Raw genomic sequence first — 26796 nt, forward strand, 5'->3', positions numbered from 1 at the left:
GCAGTAAAATTACCCCCAGTGATATGAAATAGAAAGACACTTGCTTTGCTAACAAGTCTCTTAAAAGTATGAGTTAAGAGCATCTCATCCTTTACGTTCAGCAGCCATTTGACCAAGAGCTGAAAGAACTGAAAGAAACATCAGTGAATCACAGAAGTTACAGCTGTGCAAAGCTCACACACTGGGAGTTGCTTTGTCTGCTCTATGCCCTACTCTCTTCATTATGGAAGAGCTCCCTACACTACCATTTGTTTTCTTTTTCAGGTCATAAACTCATTTCCATTCATAATGCACAAAAGGAGTAATACAAACCAAGGCATGCAAAACTACATTTTAAAGCAAAGTAAGCCTGTGGAACTTATGACAAGTTGGAAATGTTTGAACATCTTTCACTAGAGTTAGCAGCTTGAGCAGTATGAGAAAATTCATGGGAATCTATGGATTTTTATGATTTTCCCCATATAAAATTGGTTTTGAGCAATTTAAAGCACATTTAAGGGAGTGAAATGGTGCATTTGGGCAAGGAGCCTCTGTATGATACATATTTATACTTCTGTGCAATATAATGCATACATTACAACCAAAATTATATTTTACATTGCAATATTTTACATTGTCAAAAATGAGAATTTCTGGGGATTTGATTTTATTTTATTTAGAATTGAAAATAGATGGAATTCTATTTTTTTACAGGACCCGGTAATATTTTTTCCCCTTCTTGTTGCTTTCCTGGTGAGCAAGCAATCAAATTTTAAAAGGATAATCTTTTCCCAACCTTTGGCTATAGTTAACAATGCTACTTAGAGACAGCAGTTTGAAAAGTTACAGTATAATTGATGCAGCATGAAGTGAATCAAGAGGGCAAAGTTGATGTGCAGATATTAACATAATCCACTCCTCACATTCCAGAGGAGTTCACATTCTTTCCCAGCATGTAATTTCCTTATTAAAAACACTTCTACCTTTCCAGTACAGTCCTTTCTTGGATGCACAAATGACAGCCTTTACATCCTGAAAGACACTCCGTAGTCTTCCCTGCTGTCATAGCCTGCACATTTGGAAGAGGAAAATGCCCAAGTTTGGGGGTTATTTTTTGCACAAGGAGCAGTCAGCCAACAGGAGCCTCCTTCATGCAGCTGTTTCTACATCCACACAGAGACACAAGCATGAATAAACTTTTTAGCTTCCTAATAACATGCAAACATGCTCAAATCATGTTCTACATTAGATTACTGATCCTCATTTATGTTACTGCCTGGAAATATATGACAGTGGCTCAGAAGAGATGCCTTTCATTTTTAAGTTTACTTAATTGTTTGAACAAGCAGACTTAAAAGGGAAAGGGCAAATGAGTTTGTTCTCTGAAGGGATGAATGCACTGCTAGCTTTCCAGTGGGGCACATTGTTTCCTCTCTACTGCAGACACACTTGTTAAATTACAAAATTCCAGAATAAAGTCAGATGTTTAGAAACCACCTAAATTTGGGCTCATGATGAAGCTTTCAGGTGCCTGTTATTAGTACAGCTGTTTTCCAAATGTGACCATGCACTTGTGAGATGAACCAGTCTTGAAATACCTCATTTTTCCATGCTTCACTTAGAACCCAGCAGTCACATCTGTGATATCTCACTCTCAAAAACCACACAGCAACTTTTTTCTGCTGCTTCAAATAGTCTCTGCATTCAGCATGGGCACCAGTGTGTGAAGAGGAAGGGACAGAGGGACGTGAAAAAGGAGTAAAGGAGTCAAGTGTGGTGGGGTTCCTCCCTCAGCATCTCTGCTGGATTCCTACCTGGAGATTACACAACCAGAACGCTCAGCAGCACTTCCCCATATCTCCAGCTGTACTCACGTGACACATAGGTCCTGCAGTTGGAAGTGGTTATTTGCCAACCAGACGTGTCAGAGGAGATCCTATAGGATCTCCTTCCTGCCAGCTGTTTTCCAGAAATGGAGCCAGTGTTAATAACAGGAACAGGCAGAGCAGCGGCTGCTTAGCACATTGGAAATGAGGCCACTTGCATTTAAGAGCTTATAAATGGATTCAGTTTTCTAATTTCAGGACCTACATTTGCAGGAAAAAACCCTAATTCATCATATGGTTTTCATTTTTAACCTCTCTGTAGATGTGCAGATCTTTAATTTTCAGTTCCGCGCATACACTTTATAATCTCTCTAAGTATAAACCAGTCAAATGGTCTTCCTATATCTAAATTTAGTATTCTCTGATCAATGTATCTTTCATATGCATGAAAGAACTACCCCACATGCTACTGCAGACTCCTACATTTGCCTGTTCTTTTATTCAGCTGTATTGGATTTTCTTTTTTTTGAGCAGTCATACTCCTTTGACAGTACATAGCTGTCATGGTTCTGTCTCACAGGTTTCTATACATCAGAGACCAGCTTTAAAACTATTTTGACAGGTTAAAAGCTGGGATTTTTCCAGGGACAGGATGGAGAGAAGCAGGAATGAGAGAAGTGAAAAAGAGTATTCCTTGACACCCCCTAATCTCCTCAGTGCAGATGGCACTGTCATTTTCAAGTAGCTTCTGTGCACAACAGCCACTGCGAAAGAGTGAAAGTTGGAATGCTGAAAATAGTCTTTTTTGGGAGAGGAATATACATATCTGTATGTTCATCTATCCAATATGCCCAGCTGTGAATGCACAAGCAGACAAATGAGCAAAGCTTACCTTCCCACTTCCTCCCCTTGTCCATTCACTAAAATTAATTGTTCGCCAAGATGCTGTAGGCCACATTGTTAATTATTGTCTCTCTCTTCTGCACCTGAGGCATCACACTGGTTTAGAAAACAGCCTGCAAACAGATGGAGAGCTGCTGGAGATGAATCTGAAGGTACGTGGGAAAAAAATAAAAAGGATACAGACTTTATGGTACTGCAGGCTCAGATGGTCTATTAATTTTCAATAATATTCTGGAAAGGAAGGAGGTCTCTACATGTTTTTAGGCTTAATTTGTTTTCAAAAAAGGAGTTACAAGAGCCAATTACTTTTATGATTTCATCACAATCACTTACGTTTAAAGAATATTTATGGGAAAATATTCCAATCACCCCTGCACCAGCCTTGCTGTTTGTCAGACAACTCTTCCCCCCACAGGCAGCTGTACATGCACCCTGCTGACAGCACCAAGGCTGCCTGTCTTGCAGACCAGACAGAAATGCCAGCTTGAAGTGGATGCTGCATGCAGCCTCTTGCCTGCTGCCTTAATGCCACTGGTTCATCCCCAGCACCAACCCCAACAAGCTGGTTCTGCCATCCCGTTGCCACAGAAAGCCACAGGGCAGCCTGGGGCAAAGCTTCCCTCACATGCCCAGGCTGCCCCCATCCCATTTGTGTGAGGCAATGTCCTGATACAATCCCAACAAAAGTGCTTCTCTCTTGGATCCAGTCTGACAATTAACAAAAAGCCACTGCAGTTGTTGACATTGTCTGGTTTTTCATCTTCCCAGGCTGAGGATCAAAGTTGGTACAGCCATAACAAGGAGGCAGGGATGCCTCTAATGGTGCTCAAAGCTGTCCTGTCCTACTGAGGAGGGCACTGCAAAGGCACACAAAGCACAGGCATCCAGACCTACCTGATGTGCACCATGCCAGCTTCAAAACAGGTAAAAGGGTTTCCCTTTCATAAGTACTTCAATGTGATCATTTTCTGTGTAAAAGTACCCAAGAGATATATCCAAAAACCATAAGCTCTTCTAATAGAGCCATCTCACTCTCTTCAAAGGGAAAACTATTGCTGCACATAAGGAACAGTTGCAATTTCTAAATGGGGAAAAAAGCCTTTCAGACTTGACTGTAAGTTCAGCTCTGCACATTAGCCAAATTACTTCAGAAAGGCAGTGGAAAAGTTATTAACAGATTTATCAAATGACTATCCAAAGGAATGCAGATATTTTAGCCAAGAAGCAAGAAAAAGCAAGTTAATTATACCACGACCAGCCCTCTGATCCATATAGGAGCAAGGAAGAAAAGGTTATACCTAAAATGCAGTGGCCACTCTTCCTTTTCCAGTGTTGGCATTGTGCACATTTTGTGGAGCAGAGTCTACTTGGCAGAGATGGGTACACAACTTGTCGAGTGTTGTACACAGTGTGAGGCTGCTATATGAATGTGTAAAGGAACTCTGGAACTTAAGAATGGTGTCATTTCCTCCAGTACCCAAATTCTGCATATAAGTATTTTGCAATCGAGCAGAGATTCTCAACTGCCATAACTTCATTAAATTCTTGCTACAGAAACAACTAAATGCATAATGCATTGTATATGCTTCCATACGTTTAGCTTAGATAACTAAATCTACTGTCTCTCACTCTTTGAAAAGCTCATTAAATATAATAAATATGTCACAAGATTCAGTCTGTATCACTATCACCTGCACAGGTTAATACACAGTATATTGTTGCATGACTTGGGATTCCTAGTCAAGGATTCTTAATCTGTCTTTTCTCCTGTTCTGCAGATGGTGCAAAATGTGAACAGTTAAAGCTGGTAGGGCTGAATATGTCTCTAGCTCCTTCTCTCTTTGCAGAGGCAGTATCAAGGCCTCAGACATTCCATCTGCCCCATGGGTGAGAGGTGGAGGTAAAGGTGATTTCTGCTAAACCATCTTCCCCCTCAGTGCTGCAGAGGATGAGATGGGTAACTGGCAGTGGTGGTGCTTACCCAGAGCACTGCAGACTTCCCAAAAGCAGCGCTGCAAATAATACCAGAAAATAATTTGATCTGGAAAGGACAATCTATTCCAACACTATTTTAGATTCCTTTCTTTCTTCAGTCAACCCTTTGTTTTATTTTGGACAACAGTTCTTTGGTAAAATGCAATTGTCTTTAATGAATTGGTTTTCTGAGCTGTCACTGTCATTGTACTGAAAATTCAGGGTGATTTATTTGACCTGTAGCAGAGGTGTAAGACAAAAACTTTAGCTCTTCTCCATTCTAACAGGAGTATTTGCTCTGGTAGGATCAGTTCACTGATGGGGGCTTTTGGCTATGGATAGCACAAAAGAAAGATGCCAGTATTTGGATACCTATCAGACACTAAGGTTTGTAGGCTGGGCTGAGAACAAACTTGTCCAATGGTGGTGATATATCACAGATTCTTCTCTGGCTCTCATAGGCCCAAGGACGCTTCTTTCATTTCTGCCTTTTATGAGGCAAAATGAGAAAAGATCTATGAAATCAATTCACACTCTCAAAATGGTGCTTTAGTCATGGGTCACACAATTAGCCACATCTGCAAAGCGGTACATTTGCTGATTGCTAAATTCTCACCTCCAAGAACCTGGGCTAAATTTTAGTTTAAACACTTTGGTACATGGAAAAAATGCTGCCATTGCACACATAAATGCCAGGTATTGCAATGAACATATGAGTAAAGGAAGGTTTTTTCCTCTGGAAAAAGAAGAAGGTTGTGGCTGAAGGTTCTGGCCTGTTCTGTATAATTTGTATCCTCTCTTGTATCCCCCAAGATATTTCTATCCTTCAGAGCCACAAGATATTTCTGGGAAGAACTGCATCTCAGCCAGACTTTATCTGTTAACTTTTAACTCACACTCAATACAAAAACCTTTTACATCCCAACAAAATAAGATTTTGCCTCTAGCATCAATTATCATTCATCTGGCTTTTGAAGAAGTTGACAGGTCTGTATTGTCCTTGCTCTCCTTTTTCATGCATCTTGAAAGATATTTGCCTTTCGTTCACCTCATGGCACCTCAACATCCTCTTCACTTCTCAAAGATATCTGCTAACAAGGCTTTCAGACATCATCGACCCGCTTTTAAAAATTCAGCAATGACACCCATAGGTGCAACCTGATTTAAAGATGTCTTAGCCCGTTCCTGACCCCTTATGCTGCTAAGTAAGGTACAATTTACCCACAGACTACTTCTGTATGCATGTAAGGCCTGATGCAGTTACATAAGTAAAACATGGTAAGCAGTCTTCTTGTTCTGATAATTAACAATAATAAGGCTTCATCTAAAGTGCTGGTATTTACAAAATCTTGAGAGTTGTCAATAGACATCTCAGATTTTGTTGTATGCCTCAAATGGATAATTTAGGACACCCTTCTGTACAAGCTTGTCAGTGACATCAGTGACCTTGCTGAGCTCACTGAGAATGATCAGCCCAGTGCAGAAAGGACAAAATAGAAAGCAAAAGCAGAATGAAAACAAATAAACAAACAAACAAACAAGCAAAAAAACAAACAACATGTCTGTCATAGCAATTAGCAAAGCAATCTTTTGGGGGATGATCTCAGCCCAGGCTGGCATCTGCTTCTAGGAGGAGAAAAAACAAATTGAATATCAGACAGGAGTAAAATGTTTCAGCAGAGAGGGAAGACTTGCTCTAAATTTCAAACAGGAGACATTGGTAATGAGAAAGAAGAAAGAAAGAGCATGAGAAAAGCCTACTAGGAATGGAAAAAAGCTAACATGAAGGAAAAGGAAAGCAAGCAGGGAGGACAAAGAGAGCTGTATGAAGTAGTTCTATGAGGAGACCATGTCAAAAGCCAAAACCAGTGCAGCATTACAATGGCACTTTAGTAGAGGAGAGAAACCCAACCCAATAGTAGCCAGAAGAAAACCCAGAGGTATTTAAAGTCTTCATTAAATGGAGGCACCATGAGCAAAACTGAAAGTAAAATAACAAAATTTGCACTAATGTCTCAAACATTCTCTCATAAAATCTGAACTTTCCCCAAATCAACACAGCCAAAATAGCTAAACTATTTGCAGTACTTACATGTAGTGCCTGCACCTGTCTATAAGAGTGATTATTAATTTTCTGTGCATAGGTCATGTAAAAAGTCACGTAGTTTCTCTGTGATTTAGTTTCCCATCTGCAAAGCTGCCACCTCTGCTTCATTAAAGGCAAAGAGGCAAAAAGTTGACAAGGAAGAATATAAATAAAGAAGGACAAAGCAGATTATTTAATGGCAACATCAGGCTCAGGTCCAGATTAAATTAAAAAGCGTATAAAACAGTGAAGCAGTTAACTGATATATTTTATTATAAAAACAAAATTATCTTCCAAAATATATCTGAAAAGGGAACATGACAATTCAAAATATCAGTACGAAATTAAATTCCTCTCTTTTCTGTAGGCATTCACAGGCTCTGCTTCCCTGTTGCCTCCCTTCTAGTAAGACTTTTCCCCTTCTTTACTCTTCCTAATTGCCAAGGTTTAAAGGACACTGAAGAGCACAGGATGGGTTCATTAGAATTGCAAAGCATCACTGCATTCCATTTGCAGCAGGGCACCATTTATCTCTGTTGCCACACCATACTGTGAGGTGGCACCAAAAACCAGACGCTGCAGTCCAGAGCTACGGAATGCTAATCATCCTACATCAGACCCAAACCATGCATGATTCAAGGTTAACTGTGGTGGAGAACATCTGTTCAAGGCAATAAATGACTCCCAAAGGCAAACAGGAGTGGGCTTTAGATTTTCGACAAGACCAGCTTCTTTCTGTTGGCTTGGAAGACCTGGGTGAAATTCTTGGCCATTTGTTTCAATCTCTTGTGTCTACAAAACCAATTCTGCCCCCTTCCTTCAATGGAGGGCACAACTACCTCTCCTCAGACCTTTTGAAGGCAGCAGGTTGTTACCTATGGTAAAAATGAACATGACCATGTCTTTCTTTGCTTAGTTGCCACGAAGTAACAATATAAATTACACCTCCTGCACAGACCTCAGCACAGCATCTATGCATAGGTACCATCCTGTAGTTTAGCTAAAGGAATCTGTCCAGCCAGTTGCCCAGGTTCACCCTCTGCAGACTGATACCTGAGTTTAGTCTACCTCAGAAATTCTACCTTTCTCCAAAATTTATTTTAAAAATATTTCTATTCTAATGTTGTTCATATTAAACGCCACACATGTATCCTGTCTTACAGCAAAAATAAGCAGAACTGGAAAAGGTACTCAGTCAGCACTACATTGTGGTGCCAAAGCACAACTAAGAAGTAAATAAGATGTTGCCAGATCAGAGACTGCGCATTAAGTTACTTTGCATTTGGTCTAAGTCTGTAGTCCTGCTCTTACTGAAGTCTGCAGCAAGCCTGCAGTTAATTGCAGCAATAGTAAAATGTATTTTAGGGAGCCACCATAAAGAGGTAGGCTGGATTATCTAATGACACATACGTATTTTACTAAATGTGTTACTTGTCAAGCTAATTAGTTACCCTGTAAATGAAAAGGTCAACCCTGCATAGCATTTGCATCTCATCTTTCTGAGTCAAATTTCCTGTGCAGGGTAGGTGGAAAGAAATAAATTCTACTGAAGTTGTGAACTGCTGATCGGAGGAACAATTTGGCAGGCAGAGAAAAATTTAAAAAAAGCTGTTCAACTCAGATCTGAAGCTAAGAACATGGAACATGTCCATCAGGAAGACACCAATCCCATGGCCACCAGCTCCACATTGTACAATTTGTTTCAAATAGCTCTGCAGCCAAGCAATACATTGAAACTGTCAGTCAAACTTTACACTTTTTCCACTGCTTCTGCTGCTCTTTACTAAGCCACATATGCAAGTAGAGGAGAGACAAGGCTCATGAAATCACTCCACTGCACCAAGGTGCTACTTTTGACCCCAAATTGCCACTCTGTAGAGAAGTTCCCTGACAAGCCACACTATTGCGTGCATACTCCACTGTGTGCATATTTGCCCCTATTTCTACAGCTGGAGGAGAAATCCATCACAATATAACTATTCTACATCTGCAGCTCACTAATTTTGAAGCTCTCAGGGCCTTGCACATCTATAGCAGCCCTTTTCTTCTCCAACACCTTTGTCATTTACATACATCTGAAGTATGAATACTTGGCACAATAACAAATACTTGAGAGCTATGGCCAAAGCCATCAGCAAGAGGTTAAAGAAAAAGCATCAGAAGCCTTCTTGGGGAATATCAAACCAAAACAAACAGAATGTTTCAGGGCAGTCGGCAGATTCAGCAGGAAATTTGGAATTTTTTTCTTTTTCAGAGAAACATCCAGCTTTGTGTTTCAGTCTGTAAACATCCTATGCCAGAAAAGGATCTTCAGAGACTCTTTGTCCTTGATAAAGGGCTTTACTTAATGGGGTGTTACATGAAAAAGCCTATCTGTCTTTCAGGAAAATGTGCCCTGCGGGCTCACTGAAACACTGGCAATATCTAGAGGAAAAAGAAAACCAGGATATGAAATATGTCCTGGCTATTCTAGGTTTAAATATATATTAAGTCACTCTGCCAGGACTGAAACTCTGGTGTCATAAATTTCACAGCAACCTGTGTGCATTAAGTAGGTGTCAGGGGACCCTGCTCCCTTCAACAGGAGTCACATCTTCCAAGCAGAGAATCTCACTGCCAAAGGCTTGAGCCTTGCTTGCAGAAGCTGCCCCAGCCAGCTCTGAGCTCACTCTGCAGACAGGCTCTCCACTGCAGGGAAGCCACGGGATCCTTACAGCCCCCTGCCCATGGGCTGACCCCTGCAGCACTTCCACTGGGACTGACACAGGAGCTGGGAATTAAAGCCCTTACACCTACACTGCAAATGATTACATCACTCTTCAAATGACAGGTCCTTTGAAATAGCTGAATTATGTTGGACTATTTCCTCTGTGAGTTCTTTGATAAGAACTTTGCACCCCATTTAGCAGGCCTATATGTAACAGGAGCAAGTGGATTGCTTAAGATACAATATAAAGTCTTAGCTTATAACTTGTATTTCAAAACCCTTCATTCCCCATATATTTGACCAAAGTTTTAACTTCAGATGTACTTAAAGATGCCTTTTTTTTTCTGGTGCACATACAAGCTTATGCACAGGTAGCACTAGGAATCAATTAGTCCATTTTAAGGGGAGTGAACACATACTCAGTTCTAGGCTTCAGAGAAGACACACCCCCTCCATGTATTTTTCATCAGGCAGGATTTTCCTGAATCCCAATAGCAATGAATATGGCACTCATGTTCACCCTCCTCTACTCATGGTTCATGTAAGAAATACTTCCTTCTGGCTTTGAGTTACCCATCTTATCTGTCAGAAGGGATAATAACTCCTCTGTGTTACATCAACTTGATTATCTAGAAAGGAAAAAAACCCCTGATTTTACTCGTAAGTCTTGCACAAGAGAAATTTAGGAGATAGCAGTAAATTTTTAAATCTCTTTCTTGTATGATCCTGGCTAAAAGCTCTCTTTCTTCCCTCCTTTGATTTTGACTTTGTTCAAGAATATCTGTGTTGTATGCAACTGTTGAAATCTTCTGGAACCATCAAAAATCCCACAATATGTACAATTGTGGAATTAATCTGAAAAGGTTTTTGGTGTTAGGAAGGCAAACATTCTGTGTCAACTTCAGCATTTTATGAGGAATATTGAAATTCCCAGTGTTTACACTAAGGACCCTAGTACCTTTAAACCCAAATTACCTTTGAAGCCAGTAACCAACAGTTCCATTTGGTACCTCTTCAGCTGGTTCAGCTCTGTGCTGTGCTGATTCACCACATCAGCCCCAACTGTCCTATTCTTAAATTGTTTTTTGTCCTGCTCTTTAAGATACAACTTGCAGCAGAAAGAAAAATGGGAACACCAGTGCAGACTTATTCTTAAAACAAATGATCCCTTAATCAAAACTGGATGACTAGCAAGCATAAAATTATGGCTCTAATACCACATATAATCGTTTATCTCATTGCAAAGAGGCATACATCCTTTGCATTGTGTTCCAGTAGTGTTTTATACCCACTTTACCATAATCTAAATGAGCATGCACAACACAGACAAATGGAGATTCTAGCCCATCTTATGCATTTGCCTGGAGAGCACAATGATGTTTGTTGTGTGTACTTTTAAAAATCATGTTCCTATAAATAAACACATTAAAATGTAAAGACAAAGCAGTGGGCAATCTCACTGCCTGAGCAGTTTTAATTGTGAGATATAATTTTCACAAAAAAAGGGATGTTTTTGAAATAGTTTTTTTCTGGGCAGCAGTTTTAATAAATTATATTTGAAACTTACATGAGCTATGGAATAGGTTTGTTGAAGTGAATTTAAACCTATGGATACATCAGCTCAGCATGTGGGTACTGCCAACCACACTTACAGCTCAGACTAGAGAGTATTTTCTTCTGCCCATTCCTCATTATCTGGGATGAAATGAACAGTCCAAGCCAGGGACTCAGCTTTAAGCAACTTTAAAAACTTAGCAAAATGGCAACTGCCAAAGTATGTATTTCTTTCCTTGAACTTCTGCACAAAGGCTGTAAGAAGCTTTCACTTCTCCATCTGCAGCATCCTCCCTATTCCCAAAACCACCACAGCTGTGAAGTTCAATAATGCATAGTCCTTCAGGGAGAGCAAGTATGGCTTCACATGACAATATTTGCAAGAGCTGATTTCAGCTCCCATGTATGACTTTACATCCTTTTCTGACCTTGTAGATCTGTGAGAAACTGGCACTTGAAATTCTGACATTTTCATAAGAGACAAGCTGATCTTATACCTAATTTTAGAGAGCTTTATAAAGCTCTTTTTCCTATTCACAAGGATAACTCGCTCAGCACAGCTGATCTTACTGTACAGAAGTATGAGGCTTTACAAGCAAAAAAAAAAAAGCATACTAAATATACGGCAAAATTCTATTTTGTATTGTTAAGATCATTTATCTGTGACATATGTGGCATGAAGATGAAAATATGACATGCTCTAAAGGCTTTATTGTTATTTCACTTGGAATGAACTGCATTGCTTATGCTCAATGCACCATTTGTGCAACATGCTTTTCTGATTCTGCCCACAACCTAAAGCTACCATCCAAAAATCAAGGGAGCAGTACAATCTTGACACAGATTAACCTCAAAAATAAACTGTAACTACATTAAAGAACTGTGAAATTCTACCTGGAGATTATTTGCTCAAAGAACGGGAACATGATAGAGATGGTAGGAGGATGTATTGAAGATGCCCCTGCTCATCACAGGGGTGTTAGTCTAGGTGACCTTAAAATGTCCCTTCCAACACAAACTATTCTATAATTCTATGATTCTATGATTCTATGAATGATCCTCAGCAAAATAAAAGAGATAGATGGATACTCTGCACAGCACATTGAATGCTTTAGAGTTCAGCAGAGTACCATTCCTCTTTTTCCATCAGTCTGTCTTGTATGGATTTAGCACTTTAGAGAATAACTATATTACATATTTTACATACCAGAACAATAACTATATTACATATTGGAGTAAGTGTATTTATATCTGGAAATTAAGGATTCTATATTATTTATCTTGGTAAGCATTGTGCAGGTATTTTATTATCTGTAAGTCCCACTCTTATTATTGATTGACATTCAGTGTTCAGCTGCTAGGGGTGGGTTTAATTGCATTCCTCTACTACTTTAAACTTTACTACTTCTTTCCTACCAACATAATATTAAAAACAATATTTTGTCTTTACACACTCATGTTTCTGCATTCATTCTAATTTTTTCCCTGGAGAGCCTGTTCTCTTTCCAGTAACCCTCCTCTTGTATACCAGAGTGGTGTTCAGCTTTCACCACTAGTTCTGCATAATTTGTTTCATCTCTTCTCACAAAGTATTTCCCTTTAGCTTACATGCTTTATTTTTTTTATCCTAAATTAATTTAAATTTCATTTCATCAGTTCTCAGTACTTAGCTTAGCTTTTTAGACAAATCTAAAATTTGTGTGTGTCTACATACGACATAGTGTCAAGAAACTTATGTATCCAAGCACAATGTGCCCTTTAGTTTACTTTTCTTTGGCTATTCAGGACTGTTCACACAGAAATATTGCCCACTCATCAAGCCTGATTGCCTGGACTTTAAATAACAGCAACTGTTTTTCCATATTACACATCCACAGAATCACAAAATGTTCTGAGTTGGAAGGGACCCCCAAAGATCACTGAGTCCAGCTCTTAAGCTAACAGGCCATACAGGGATTGAACCAGTGACCTTGGCCTTATCAGCACCAGTTGAGATAGCAACACTTGAGATAATTCCATTTAATTCTCCCTCCAACTATCTCCCAAAAATACAGAAAAAACTACTGCCCTCTTTCTGTCTTTTGATGTCTCCCTAGCTGTGAACAAGATGTTAAAAAAAAATGTTCGAAAGGTTTTCTTACTTCACCTTAATGATTTCTCTGGAATTTGTGAATGTCATTCATCTAGATCAGTTACCTTGTCAAAATGTAATGGTTCCATATACTTAACAGTGTGCTCTAGCATAATCATAAACCCTTTAATACCTTCTGTGGGAAAATACATTTTCATCTTCCAGATGTGACCTTCAGCTTTTGTCAGAAATGCTATACTATGAAAGCAAAAACACATTGAGTTATCTGCAATATATTCTTTAGTAACAATAGGTCTTACTCATGTTTCTTTATGACCTTGCAAGCTAGGTTTGACAGCTAATGCTACATATTCTATGCTTATAAAACCATTTCTTTTTACCATATTAATGCCATTAATTAGCATTATTATTACCAACATTAAAGTCTAAATTTTGCTTATCATCAATTTATCAATATCTTCAGCCTTCCTTGAAGCTGCAAGAACTCTCCCTTTTTCATATGAAGCATTTTCTTCCTCTGTAAATAATTTCATTGAGTGTGAGGTAAAGTCTCGGTTATCTGGTCCAAGCAATCTAGCTCACACTTGGCATTCACACACTTTTCACATATGTGAGTGTACACTTTGAGAGCTTCTACCTTCTGCATCAGACCATTGTACAGAACAGAACCATCTGTAGCTGTCTGTCATGACATATACAGAAAGAGGGAAATTCTAAATTTGCTTCACATGACCAACTTGTGCATCTGATGTTGGGTGTTATAAGAGGGATGCAAAAGTTTGCAGGCCTAAAAGCACTTCAAGCAGTGGAGAGCACTGGAATAAGAGGATGCATAACATACATGAGCCTGTTCATTCATGGAGCACAAACTGGCAGCTCTGAAACTCTGTAGACAGAGCTTGGCCCAATGTGTGTGATATTACACACATGGCAAAGCTTGAATATTCCAATTCAGATTTTTTCCACACTGCTCAGGTATGAAGCATCTGTCTGGTGCTTCACAACCTAAGCCTGTTGACAGATCATGTGTTATTAGTTTTATATCATTTCACTAAATGTTCCCTGACAAATGTTTTGTGGATATGCAGAAAGAGAGAAGCTGGGTGAATAAATGTATCCATGCAATGTACAGGGTCTGGAGAAACTAACTAAACTACCAACAACAATGAAAGCATCAAAGTACACAAGGAGACAGTAGTTATTGTGAAATCTTACATGTCACATCACCATACAAGACAAGCATTTGACTAGCCAAACTACAATACATACACATGTATGCTTGTACATATATATATAGATATATATGTGTGTATATATATATGCTAGATAACAAGCTTTGCATGGCTTTCTGCACAATCAGAGGATTCCTGAGCAAGTCCCTGTCTGAGCCAGCTGCAATCAATGCAAGATTTTCCATTCCAAGCAGCGCCTTTCTATGAATCTATGCCAGTTTGTACTGATCCCATTTGCACCTCCCATCAGTTCATGCTATCATCCTCACTGTGTGTCTTTTAATGCTACTGTGCCTTTCATCTGCAGATCACTTCCTTTTCATGCACTGTCATCTCCACCTTTTTCCTTAGAATACACTTTCACTGATTCTATATTCAAACCTTGCAGCTCTCCCCATTTGCTTTGTCTAATTGGCTCTTAAAACCTTTTTCACAATGAAGTAACTAATTAAATTATTTTGATCAGTTTCCAAAATTTTCCTGAGGAAATGAATAATGTATCAGTTTGCATTATAATTTTCTTAGCTATTTCATTTAGGTAATTTTGGAGCATTTTTGCATTCATTCAGACAGAGATAAAGAAGCAAGTTTGGCTCTGTAAGGAAGCTGGCTTGGAAAACTGTGTCCAAAGAGTCCTATATCAGTCTCTACCTAAGTAAGATGATATAACTAAATTGCCCTTGACTAGAGTGTTCCAAACCCATGGAAAATCAGGGTTACAGTTACTCCTACTCCCACTCTGTAGCTCATTGAATCGTTAAATCTTTTATAGACTCTGCCCTATCCTCTGGGCAGAGTTGGAAAGTACCCATCTTCCCCAACAACCTATATGCTGAAGAACTTTCCAGGTCAGATTGTGGTTGCAAAAGCAGAAAAAGGGGCTGAAACAAGATGTCCTCTTGAAAAGGCTGAGGAGAAGATAAGAGGAATCATCACCTACTTCTGTTCTGGTTCCCTTTTAGAAGAAAAAATTGATTCTTCTATGTGTTTTTCTGTGAAGAGGAGGATTAAGTTCCTACTTTCATGGCTGTAAATCATGTGTGGAGAGAAATGCATGCAGAGAAATGCACAGTTAAGCACGTAAGCCTCCAAGAGGGCAGGGATTTAAAACTTGAGTGAGTCCCCAGGGCTTTGCTGTTGCTGCCTCAGATGGCTCAGTGCTTAGGGCTGTGCACACCACTATAGATCATATACATTCTTTCTTTGCCCTTGTATAGGAAACATACAATGCCAACCCAAGGCCACAGGTTCTGCCACAAGTCTCCAAATATCACATGGTATCAAAGTCTTTGTTTGGCCAAAACTTAAATCTCTCTAATTTATCAATAATTTAATTACTTCTTTCACACATGTAGTGCTGTATGCCTCTGATCATTTACACATGAAATATTTCACAGCTGGAACACAGCAGGATATGCACGCAGGGATATGAATGTCAGCACTGCCAGGCAACACACTTACTGATGTACTGTATTTAAATCCTTCTGTACCAATGGACACCAAACCTGGCAGGTGCTGGAATCATTGATGTGTGCCTCCCCTGCCTTCTGTGCCTACCATTCCATGCATGACACATCAGAAGTCATGCCTCCACCTGTTTTGTGGTTTTGTGGTCTTGCTATAGCTCTGAATTTCTCTTCTTCTCATCCACTGCTCTGTGATCACAGCCAGAATATTGTGTGATCCCACTGATGCAGCAGTGGGCAAGGGAAAGGAGCAGAGCAGAGGTGTCAGGTGCACTGGAATGGTTGGAAGCTGGAGGTTCTGCAGGAAGAACTCATTGTTCAGGGTCTGTATTTGAGGATTGGAGGGAAGAGCAAGGTCTCAATGTTCCTAACATCCCAAACTGCAGTATGATTTACAGGTCAGATGCACAATCAGCTCCACAGCCAGCATGACAGAGTGAGATGTTAACTCTCCCCTTCCAGCACCCCTCCAAGCCCCAGAGAAGCTTCATCCCCAGGCCCTAACAGAGCAAATGCCAGCTGGGGTGATTTCCTCATGCTCTGAGTCACCCACTGCGTGGGTTGAACACTCATCCTGAACTGTGACACAACCACCTACCTCTGGACTTTGACAACCTGTGCCAGTAAAGTTGTTGAGTGATCATGACCATTTTCTGTTAACTTTTTTTTTAATGCTTCATTTACTAAAAAGGCAGTTTTAGCTCCTGAAGAAGGCATTTTAAGCAAAACTCAGAAATGTGACCTGGAAAGATAATATGAATGGGATTTTTCTGTGTCATATCTCTATGCTTTTGATTATTCTTTACATTCTATAATGTTAGGTTATAAATAGAAAGCATTTTGAAAATGTCATAATATCCTGAGTTTAATAAGAGAATACCACAGCTAGAAAATGTGCTTAAGAAATCAAGATTACATAGCAGACTCAAGGGGAAGAATTAAACTGGGCTTCACTGCAATGGAACCTAACAGCTACAAAAAATGTGAACTGCGAACTCAAGCTGGAAGCTAAAATTGAAATGTAAACATTGCTTATTGAAAGCAAGATGCTGCATTAATAACAGCAACCACAAAAGTTGAAGACTTGTGGCATTACTGGATAGAGCAGTGATGCTTTTTCACCCTTTCAAGTGGATCTAATTCAGATTATGTCCCCCAGCTAACCCAAACATTCAAAGACCTTGTACTTGATCCTTCAGTAGAGCATGAATTTGTTTTGGAATGTCCTAGCTGAACTGACTTCTTTTTCTCTTGCCTTTCTATCTCATGTAGAAGTTATTCTCATCTCTTTGCAGGTCTTCTGTGTCTTAGCACAGGGAAAATGGGCTGGTACTGATGAATACATGACAAGCTTTTCCAATTTTCATAAATTAAATCAGAATATTTATTAAAGATCAAAATCAATTCTTTCTTTTCTATGCTTGAACCTAAAGCACAGTGCAATTCTGCTTTATCTGTACAGAACACTTTGCTGACTATATCAACAGCTGCAAATTAATCCCAGACTAAGTGGAACAGACTTTGCCTCCTAGAATGTGCCTGTGAGATTTCAGGGGCTGAGCACCACTGCGCATCACTCCTCCAGGAGGTACCAACCACTGACTCCTCTGGAGTCTGGGGATGGCCAAGAAGAGTCACAAACATGTCTAGATCTGGGTTTGACTAGTACTGAAGCATAACTAAAGTTATAATAATAAAACCATGGCAATGAGATGATATGTGCTGATGTAACTCTGGTGAAAATTTCAATGAGTGATCTGCAAGATCAATAAAAATTAGACTCTTAACATAGTCAATAAAATGGTTCAGAAGTATTTCAGAAAGGAATATATGAAGCAGAAAAACTTATAAATAACTTAAGCAATTTCTGTGGAGCTTTGCCCAAACTGATATTTATTCTATTATACCATCTCATTCTAACAGTCCCTTGTTTAGTTATCTAAGGCAACCAATGAAAACCCAGTGAAAAATACCTTTTTCACTCTAGAACCCTAGCTTCTTGATTACAAAGAAGTGATGCTTTAATTACCTTTGGATAATTAGAGGTGATCAGTCAGAGCAGAAAACACAAACAGACCAAGGATCAGTGTAATGTGACAGCTGCAGAAGGGCAAGGTCTGTCACACTGCTGCTGCCCCATTGTGGAATTAACATCCACAGTAGTAAGCAAAGCAACAGGAGTAATAAAAACTCCACAGCAAAACATATAGATTTGTTTTTCCACCTGCTCCAAGCAAAAATATTTGGCTGTAATTGCTTGATGGGAGAAAGAGCACACTTTGAAGTTTAAGAGTTACCTGCATATTTAGAAAATGTTTTCTAAGATAGGTCATTTTTCTTTCATCTATGACTGATCTGCTCCATGTGAATGCAAATTCTCTTTTCTGCTTTGTTATTTGTCAAGAAAATTGCAATCAATATTATTTTAATCCACCTCATATACAGTGTTGAACCTTTTATTTGTCTCAATGAATAAATAATTCGAACTGAGACTCTGCTCAGTATTTTCTCAGTACCTAAAAAAAAAAAAGCTGGATTCTCTTTGCACTTTTAAGCTTTGAATTATGGACCATCCCATTGCCTGGAAGCAACTGACGTTCTTAAATTATAAACAGTGAATTATCTTCTTGCTTTTGTACAAGAAGATACAAAGACATTATTAAAACAAAAGTATACATGTTTAGGAGACAATAAAAAATTAATATAATCAGTAAAAATTGATATTCATATTTTCTTTGCAATTTTTTTTCTTTTTTGGCTTTTAAATTAACATTTCCTGGACTTGATTGCATTAATTTAGTTTTAGGAAAGATTGCAATGTTGGATATACATATGAATCAAACATTTACATTAACTCTAACTGCAGTCATCAGAAGATATGGGAAATTTGCGTGTACCTACTGATGAAGAAGGTGAATTCCCACAATCCCAAAATCCTTAAATGTACATAACAAAGGTAATTTTGGTAATGTTTTGGAAGAATATAAATAAATGTCCTGTTATGATGCATATTTCTGCACCCAGACTGACATTCCTCTTTTGAAGAGTTTTAGCATCTGTAACAAGTAATATTTATAACACGTCAAAAGCAGAAGTAGGTCTTGAGAAAATCAAGCTGACATTTAGAGAGCTACATTTGGTGCAACTCAAATTTACTGCAGCTGCAGTATAAATAATCTGAGCACTGCCAAAGATGAGCTACTTATGTCTGTATACACACAGAACAATTTAAACTTCTCCACATTTAATTTCAAATAAAGAACAGTTTTACGGCTGATCAGTGCAGTACACAGGATCTCAAGCATGACAAAACCATGAAATCTGAAGGAATTTCCATCACAAAGAGCCTAAGAACACACCATTTTCTTCAAAACTGCTTCATAGCCCTTGCCACTAAATCCAGGTGTAATGTAGAAATTTGGTGTAATTACTTCTTAATTATGTTGAATACCATTTGCAGATAAAATCTGTAGAAAGCTAGAGTCGATGCTTTCTACTGCTCTTTATATTTTGGATAGTGCTGGATAGAGGGGGCTGGAGGAATACAGGCAAAGAAAGCACTGGAATTTTAGGACAAATTCTTGCTATAGAAAACACCTCTGTGCTAGCTTTTGCCCAGGTACTGCACAGCAGCTGAGCCAGAGATGCTCAGCTCCTCTGTGGGTTTGGAAGGGTCACAGCCAGCACTGCCCCCCCCTCAGGGATGGCATGGGAGCCACATCACCCACAGGGACTGCAAATTTCATCCATCAATTTTGGCTCAAGGGGATGGAGGAAAACGAGACATTCAGGACTCAGTTGGGCCAAGTCAGTATTGGAAGATTTGACCATTAGGGCGCATTGGATTAAAGGAGGGATCTCTTCTTAAATTGTCCCCTTGAGGTCACTTTTTTTACTATCTCAGAGTCAATTTTTACAATAAGTTTATGGACCATGGGCTTTAGGGAAAAACTGATGCCAGTACAAGCTCAGTAAAAGGGAAAAAAAAAGTGTTCTGATTCTTTTAAAAAATGGCATTGCTTACATTGGTGCTTGCCTTATCCACACTTCAGTGTGGTCTCACAAACAGTATAGGCTGTGGTAAACTGGAAAAGCACTAGAATAATGGGGGAAATAAAAACAGGGAACCCTGCTGACAAACATTTTTTCAGATGTTGTTTCTCATCAGAAAAATCAAGTTCCTATTTCCAGTCTTAGAAATTATATAATTCAGATGGTATTTTCAGATATTTGTCCCTCTTTCTTTTTTTTTCCTTTTGCACAATTGTCTCAGGGTGACTTTACGATACTTGTATCCCCAATCCTCTGTTCTGTTTATGCTGGATATTAAGTTCTGCCCCTCCAAGACTGGTTCTGAGAGTGAAGTGGGGGAGAAGGAAAAGCGGTGGAATTTTTCGTGGCTGTATTCACAAACACAGAGATAAGAGCTTCACCTCTCTCTTGGTGCTATCTGCAGCACAGACAGCAGCAGAGAGCTCTCCTTTGCCTTTAGTTAGATTTTTTTAGTTAACTGAGGCCAGAAGATTTTTGGAACTGTTCAGCCATTGTTCCATCAGGAACACCAGGACTGTCATCCGGGGCCCCCCAAGCTGCGCTGCGGCCGGGACACCGGAGCCGAGCCCGGAGAGACTGAGGGAAAGCCGAGGGCACAGCCACGGAAAGGACTCTGAGCTACAGGGGACTTCCTGGATCTGCCATCTCCTCAGAACAATGAGGGGTTCCATTGCTTAGTATTATTCATTTTCTCATCTTTGTGAATACTTTGCTTGTTAAATAAACAGTTTCTTCCCACTTTTCTCAGAGGAGATTTATGTCTCCTGAACTGGTAGGCAGAGGGGCTGCTTTAATTTGTTTTACAGAAGAGACAACTTCAAAAGTCTCCTCCCAAATTTGCCCTAAACTAGGACAACAATCCTAAAATTCTTAGATTTGCCTTATCATTTTAATGACTTATGAATATCATCCAGATTGCTGTAACATATTGAGTTTCATTGAGAATTATTCTGAATAGTTAAAGAAATAATGGATATGCTTGAAAGTGTTCCAGAATTTAAAAAATAAATAAATAAATTAGGCATGTGTTGATGTTTAATAGAATTTTTGCTGAAATCTGTAATTTTAATTAACTCCCTTTGAAATCTGAGTCATCTCATGAAGGAAAAGAAAGTTTTTGTTAGATTTAGGAGACTAATCATTCAATCAAAGAACAATTTAATCCATATTCAGTGTGATCTCTACAGAAACAGAGTCAGACTTTAAAGTGTTCATTGCAACCTTTTCATGAACATTTTTACTTTTCAAGACAAATTACTCACTCACCCAGGAACATCACTGATTTTGCAGGACTGTCATCATCCAAAGCTAAGCTTGTAAATTTATAGCTGAAGATACAATTAAGAGTAAGTTCTGATAGATTTAGAGAAATGTATGAAATTACATTACACAAATGCCCTTAACCTTGTCCTGTAGATATGATATTTAATAACTGCAATTAAATAAATCATCTTATTAGGATCAATTGAATTGTTTAAAAATGTGTTTCTTCTTTTTTGGCATCCTAGAGAGAAGAGATAAAGTTACTGAAGTGCCATACCTATGCATTCCTTCTGCTGGCTCACAACAGTAGCTGGACATACCTGTGGGCATAGTTTTGCAGCTAGAACATAAACCAATATATCTGTCAGTCAGGAAGACATATAAACGACTTAAGTTGCATCTATAATTAAATGTGCCTAAAAAGTGGGGGCCAAAAAAATCCACAGACAGCAAAAAAAAATCCATCCCTTCTGGCAGATCTGACATGACCCTGATCTCTCGTGTCATATATGTGTCGATTTTGTCACTAATGCAATTTATCTGAAGGGGCTAAATCTTGACTGACACTATTGGGGAAGTCAGAATCAGGCCCAGAGATGTTTGGATCACCAGATGGATTCCACAAGTGTCATGGCCTTCCCAGTCCCATTCACAAAATAATTTGTTGCACCCACTGCCAATGGAAGTGTCCTTGCACAATAAGCTTCACTCTTCATGCCAGGTTTTTCAAGAGCAACAAATCATCCAACATCAAGCCATGGCTGATATCCCATGGCCTGTCCCTTAATTTTATGATTACTCACAATGAAGCCAAGGCATGGAACAGCTTCCCTGTTCTAAGCACTGTCTGAACAGGAAAGAGGAGGGTATCACAGCCAGAATAAACTTACCAGCACAAATGAAAGTCTGCACCTGACTGAGCTTGCACAGAAACACTCTGTGAGCCCCTGCAGGAGACCAGCTAAGGATGGTTGTGTGCTTACAGTGCAGATCATCTGGAAACAAGGAGCAATTCAGGGTCTGAACAGCGTCTGTGGCTTCAGGGCCAAATCTGTATTGCTTGGTCCACCAGATTTGCTCCTCTTCTGAGAGGGCTGCAGATCCCAATGTTAGTCTAGTTCAGAAGAACAGAGACTGAAATAAGTGCAGTGGAGGGAGATCTTCTACCTGCTTTTTTTTTTTTTTCATTTGCTTGTTTGTAAGACAGTGATCCTCTTGTTCTGTTTCTACACCTTTGAAAAAAAAACAAACCAGGATCACAGAATGGTTTGGGTTGAAAGAGAGTTGGTTGGAATTGCCAACAGCTCTGTAACATCTTGAAACAATGCATTCAACTGCTACAACCTGAGTAAAAGGGAGACAGAAACAGACCAATACTACACGGTGCTTATTCTGTTTCTGATAGAGATGCACAGATGAGTAAAGCAATGGCTACTGAGTTGCTCTGCCTTTCTGGCTTTAGAAAATGTCTGACTGGTTGATTGCTGCTATATTATGCTAAGCAACACAAATAAAGGAGGCCTCTTCTGTTATACTAGTGATAACATCTTCTCTGTTATCTCTAAGGTGCAGGGAATACTATAAGCTGTATTTTAAAGGTGAGATAAAATTTCTGTTGGAGGTAGAAAACTACTTTCTTAAGGTAGAAAATTCTGTCTGCATCAAAGTCATAGCTCCTAAATGACTTCTCTACACACTGGCTACGTGTAGCTGGGGCAAAAGAGGAACTTTCAGGCTCCTGACACATCAGCAATACCCTATCCAAATAAATACATCTTCTAATGCAGCTGGGCTACGTCAGCTCATCTTCTACATCCTTATCAGTTATTCCTAACCAACTTTCTTATCATAACTACTTCTTCATACAGCTTCTGTTTGTTGCAACATTATGTCCCACAGGCAAACAACTGAAATGTTCTAGCTCGTAATTTCATGCATTTCTAATTTATTGTCTCACTTTAAATCTCCATTAAAATTAAAATAGAAGTGGGGGGAAGAAAGCCCTTTGCATGCTTATTCACCAAGCAGCTTTCTAAGGTTCTTAGAGGTCTAATTATGATATGAAAACATGATTTCCAACTTTGCAGATGATACTAAATTGGAAGAGAATAAAAACAAATGAGGAATAATTAGGTAGTGCAGCCAGATATAAAAGAATTTAGATCATTTTATATTTCAGGAATAATAGATGGCAAATGCAGGGCTCTGCAAATAAATTGAGAATAATTAGCCTCACAGTGTGGCATAAAAAGTGGGATCCTGTTTAGAAAGACAAGAGGCTACAACACAGTGAGATAAATTCTGAACTTTGCAAAATTCTCGTCTAAGATTCCCTTATGTAACTTGCTAGCAGTCTCAGTGGTACTCCCCCAGAAATGAGAAAAAACTCAGTGTCAGCAAGAAAAAAACCACTTGGCCTCTGGGAAAGGAAGGGCTACAGGGTGATACAGTCTGAGAAGTTTCTTCCACAGCAATTACACAGGACCATATTAGCTAAATAATGGACCCCAGGCTGTATTCAATCTGAAGGGTGTCTCTGCCAAACCAGTATCTTTCTCTGGGGACATAACAAAAAAGAGTGGGGAGAAAACATCAAGGAAATGTTTTGCTTCTTTGCTCGAGTGCTCCTGCAGAAGAGCCACCTGACTCTGCAGCAGGAATGCACTGCTTGTTTGGAAAGAGCTCTGGGCTGATCAGGAACAGTCATTTTTTATTTCCTTACATTATGTTATGTTCCTTAATGTATTCAGGCCTGAAGTTAGAAAAAGGTTTCCAGCAGTTGAGCTGGGAGGTTCCAGGAGAGCTGTCAGTGGGAACAATGGTGGGAAGATACCTTGCTGGTTTTAAAATGTTGCTTTATGAACCATGACAGATTAAATGCTGAGGTAGCTGGGATGGCAAGGGACATCACCCTAAGAGATCACCATGGTTTCCTACGCTGCTGCTTTCCGCTCTATATACTGCTGCCTACTTCTCTTGACTGAAACACAACCTGTCAAAAACGCACTCCCTCTTCTGCATATATCAGCACATTAATTTTCAGCTATGTGATACGGGATGTTCTTCTGTATCAACACAAGAGAAAAAAAAAAGAGCATTTTTTTCTTTTTTGAAGAGATGAAAATTTCTTCAGGAAACTGGTTTTTTATTTTATGGAATTGTCTGTTCATTTTGAAGGTGGGTGCAGATGGAAAATGGACAAATGCATGGGGGAATTAATATCACTGCTGGTGAGTCACTACTGCAAGAGATTACTGACCATGGAATGTTTTCACCAAAAACAGAATTAAATAGACCTCTCTAGTATAATGATGTCTAAAATCCATCATTAGTTCACAGAATTTGATATGTATTAGGTTGATCTGTCTGCCCATCAAGAGAAGCCTTTTGGGGGGTGAAGATTTAGCTTCCTAGGTTTTCTTATAGTAAACTTTGAGCTTTTTTAATGATAGCAAAATAGACAAAAGCTTCATTTTAGGGCATTTCTACATTTCTGTCTAGCCATGTTTTCCACAGAATAGGTCTGAGTTATTAGCCATCTTTCAAAGCATGCCATTGTGAAAAGCCATTGAAATCTTCCAGATGCAATGAAGTGTATTTCAGCATTTCAGCGCTAAACGCCTGCATAATTTATGGCAGAGTGCACATAATTTCTATGTATGGCTATACCTAACACAGGCTCATTTCACATTTGAAATTCAATTCTTCCAGCTGACTAATTGATTCATTTTCATAAATACTCTAAAATTTGTAATAGGAACGATGCTTTGCAGTAAGATATTGTTTTGGCCGGTACCCAAATTAACTATGAATATTTACTTTCAACAAAAGCCAGTGAGACCAACAGCAAATAATGAAAACAGTGATTTATAATTTCTTTTTACAGTCCTTTTGTTACATGAGGTTCAGCAAAATTTCAAATCCTATAAACCATACCCTTAAAATACAGTTATTCTGATAGTCAATCTCAATTTTCTGTTCTCTGCCTCCTTCTGCCCATTCCCCTCCAGGAGCCCTCCCTCTGCTGGGATCCCTCTAATTCTTTCTTGGGATGTGAGACAGTGAACAAGCTTCTGACACGAGATTTGATAGCCACTATGTCCATGATCCTTCACCAGAAGAGTTGAATTGGGATGTTTTCAGGGAAGGTAGAAAATAGTTTGCTTCCAGAAAGAATTATAAATCATTCCCAAAACCCTTGAATGTATATCCTGAAGTCACTTGGGTTCCCAGAGCAAGGACCTGGTTTAAAACATACAAGCTCAGACCAAGGCAATGTTCTCAGGAAGGGCTGATGAGGGTTGCAGTTCAGTTCCCACAAGTCCCATTAGGCCAAGTTGTGCAGCTGCAGCAGGAAAGATGGGATTAACACAAAGTATGTAAGGTGATTTGTTAGTCCAGTGCAACTCTTGCAGGGTCAGGTTTGGAGAGAAGCACCTGCACTGGTGATGGACACTTCTACCAGCTGTAGACTTTTGGGAGCATAGCCCAACCTTGTCACATCACCCTCCTCCCCAGCTGCATACAGCAGCTCTCCCTCCTGCCTGACCATTAGTCTGGGGAGCTGACACCTGGCATCTGGGGAAACAGGCAGGATGGGCCTCAGGTACCTTTAGGATCAAAGATGTTAATTTATTAATAATATCAGTTTTAGATTAGCATGATTTTAAGTGTATGGGAGGTAACTTAAAAGCTGTGACTATCATTGAGCTCTCTATGACCCAGACCTCTGTAACAAAGTTCAGGGACTGTAGCCACATTTCTCTTCACAGAGAAAAACAAGGCACAATTCCTCCCAAGAATATTTCTGGGTTTCACATTCCCTGAACCTCAGAGAATGATAGAAACAATTCTTATTTGCTGTGCCTGTGCTGTGCAAAAGTAGAATCCAATATGGAGACTGCTTACCCAAAGTGATGGTGTTTTGTTTCCTTGGGCTATCAGGGCCAAGCATGTGTGTGTCAGGACTGTCGGCTGACAGTCATGAGATTCTGTGCAGTTGTGTGCAGATTTGAATGCTTGGCAGATTCAGTTTAGATGTAATGTAATATAGTGTCATATAGTATAGAATAATTTAGTGTAATAAAGTAATTAATTAGCCTTCTGATAAGATGGAGTCAGATGCATCATTCCTCCTTTGTCAGGGACAAAAATATCATCAATTAGTGACAAGCACACTTTCCCCTGAAACCCATCAGCATCCCACTCTTCTTAGCTCTGTGCTATTGCCTTGGGCTGTTTTAGCCCCAGATGGGACAGGAAGAGGCAGCAGAACCAGATTTGCCCTCCAAAAGCATTCTGTAGTCTTCCATAGCCACAAGGAGAGCCTACCATAGAAAATCTACCTTCAAATCCACCAGCTGTGCTATAAGAGTCCTCACTCTGTCTCCCAGCCACTCAGGAAACCTGCCACTAGGAATCACAGCTGCTGGCAGCTGCCACACACCCACCAGGAAGGAAACACCCTGTGAACCTGCACTGCAGCAGGCAGGCAGCTCCCAGGGGCACCATGGGGCACCACTGAACATTTGGCAGCAGCCAGAGCCCAGGGCTGGACACCAGGAACCTGCAGCCCTGGCTGCCATCACATTCCCTCTCCTGCAAATCCCAGCTGTGCCCTCCTCTGCACCCTGCTTTGCTCTTGCCCTTCTTTTTCTGCAG

General features: G+C 39.6%; 1 long non-coding RNA gene across 1 annotated transcript in view; it reads right to left on the bottom strand.

Annotated features, from left to right (window-relative positions):
• Positions 1–968: 968 nt before the first annotated feature.
• The window catches only part of LOC128934434 (uncharacterized), a 147164-nt gene continuing 121336 nt past the window's right edge, over positions 969–26796 (bottom strand). The window contains exons 4-5 of the long non-coding RNA XR_008482856.1: positions 2698–2821; positions 969–1142 (exon numbers count right to left, since the gene is read on the bottom strand). This is a non-coding gene — a long non-coding RNA (uncharacterized LOC128934434). The remainder of the gene's footprint in view (positions 1143–2697; positions 2822–26796) is intronic.

This window comes from Melozone crissalis, unplaced genomic scaffold (genome assembly GCF_028551555.1).
Source record: "Melozone crissalis strain CALT ecotype California unplaced genomic scaffold, PUWL_Pcris_2 ptg000013l_1, whole genome shotgun sequence".
Lineage (NCBI taxonomy): Eukaryota > Metazoa > Chordata > Aves > Passeriformes > Passerellidae > Melozone > Melozone crissalis.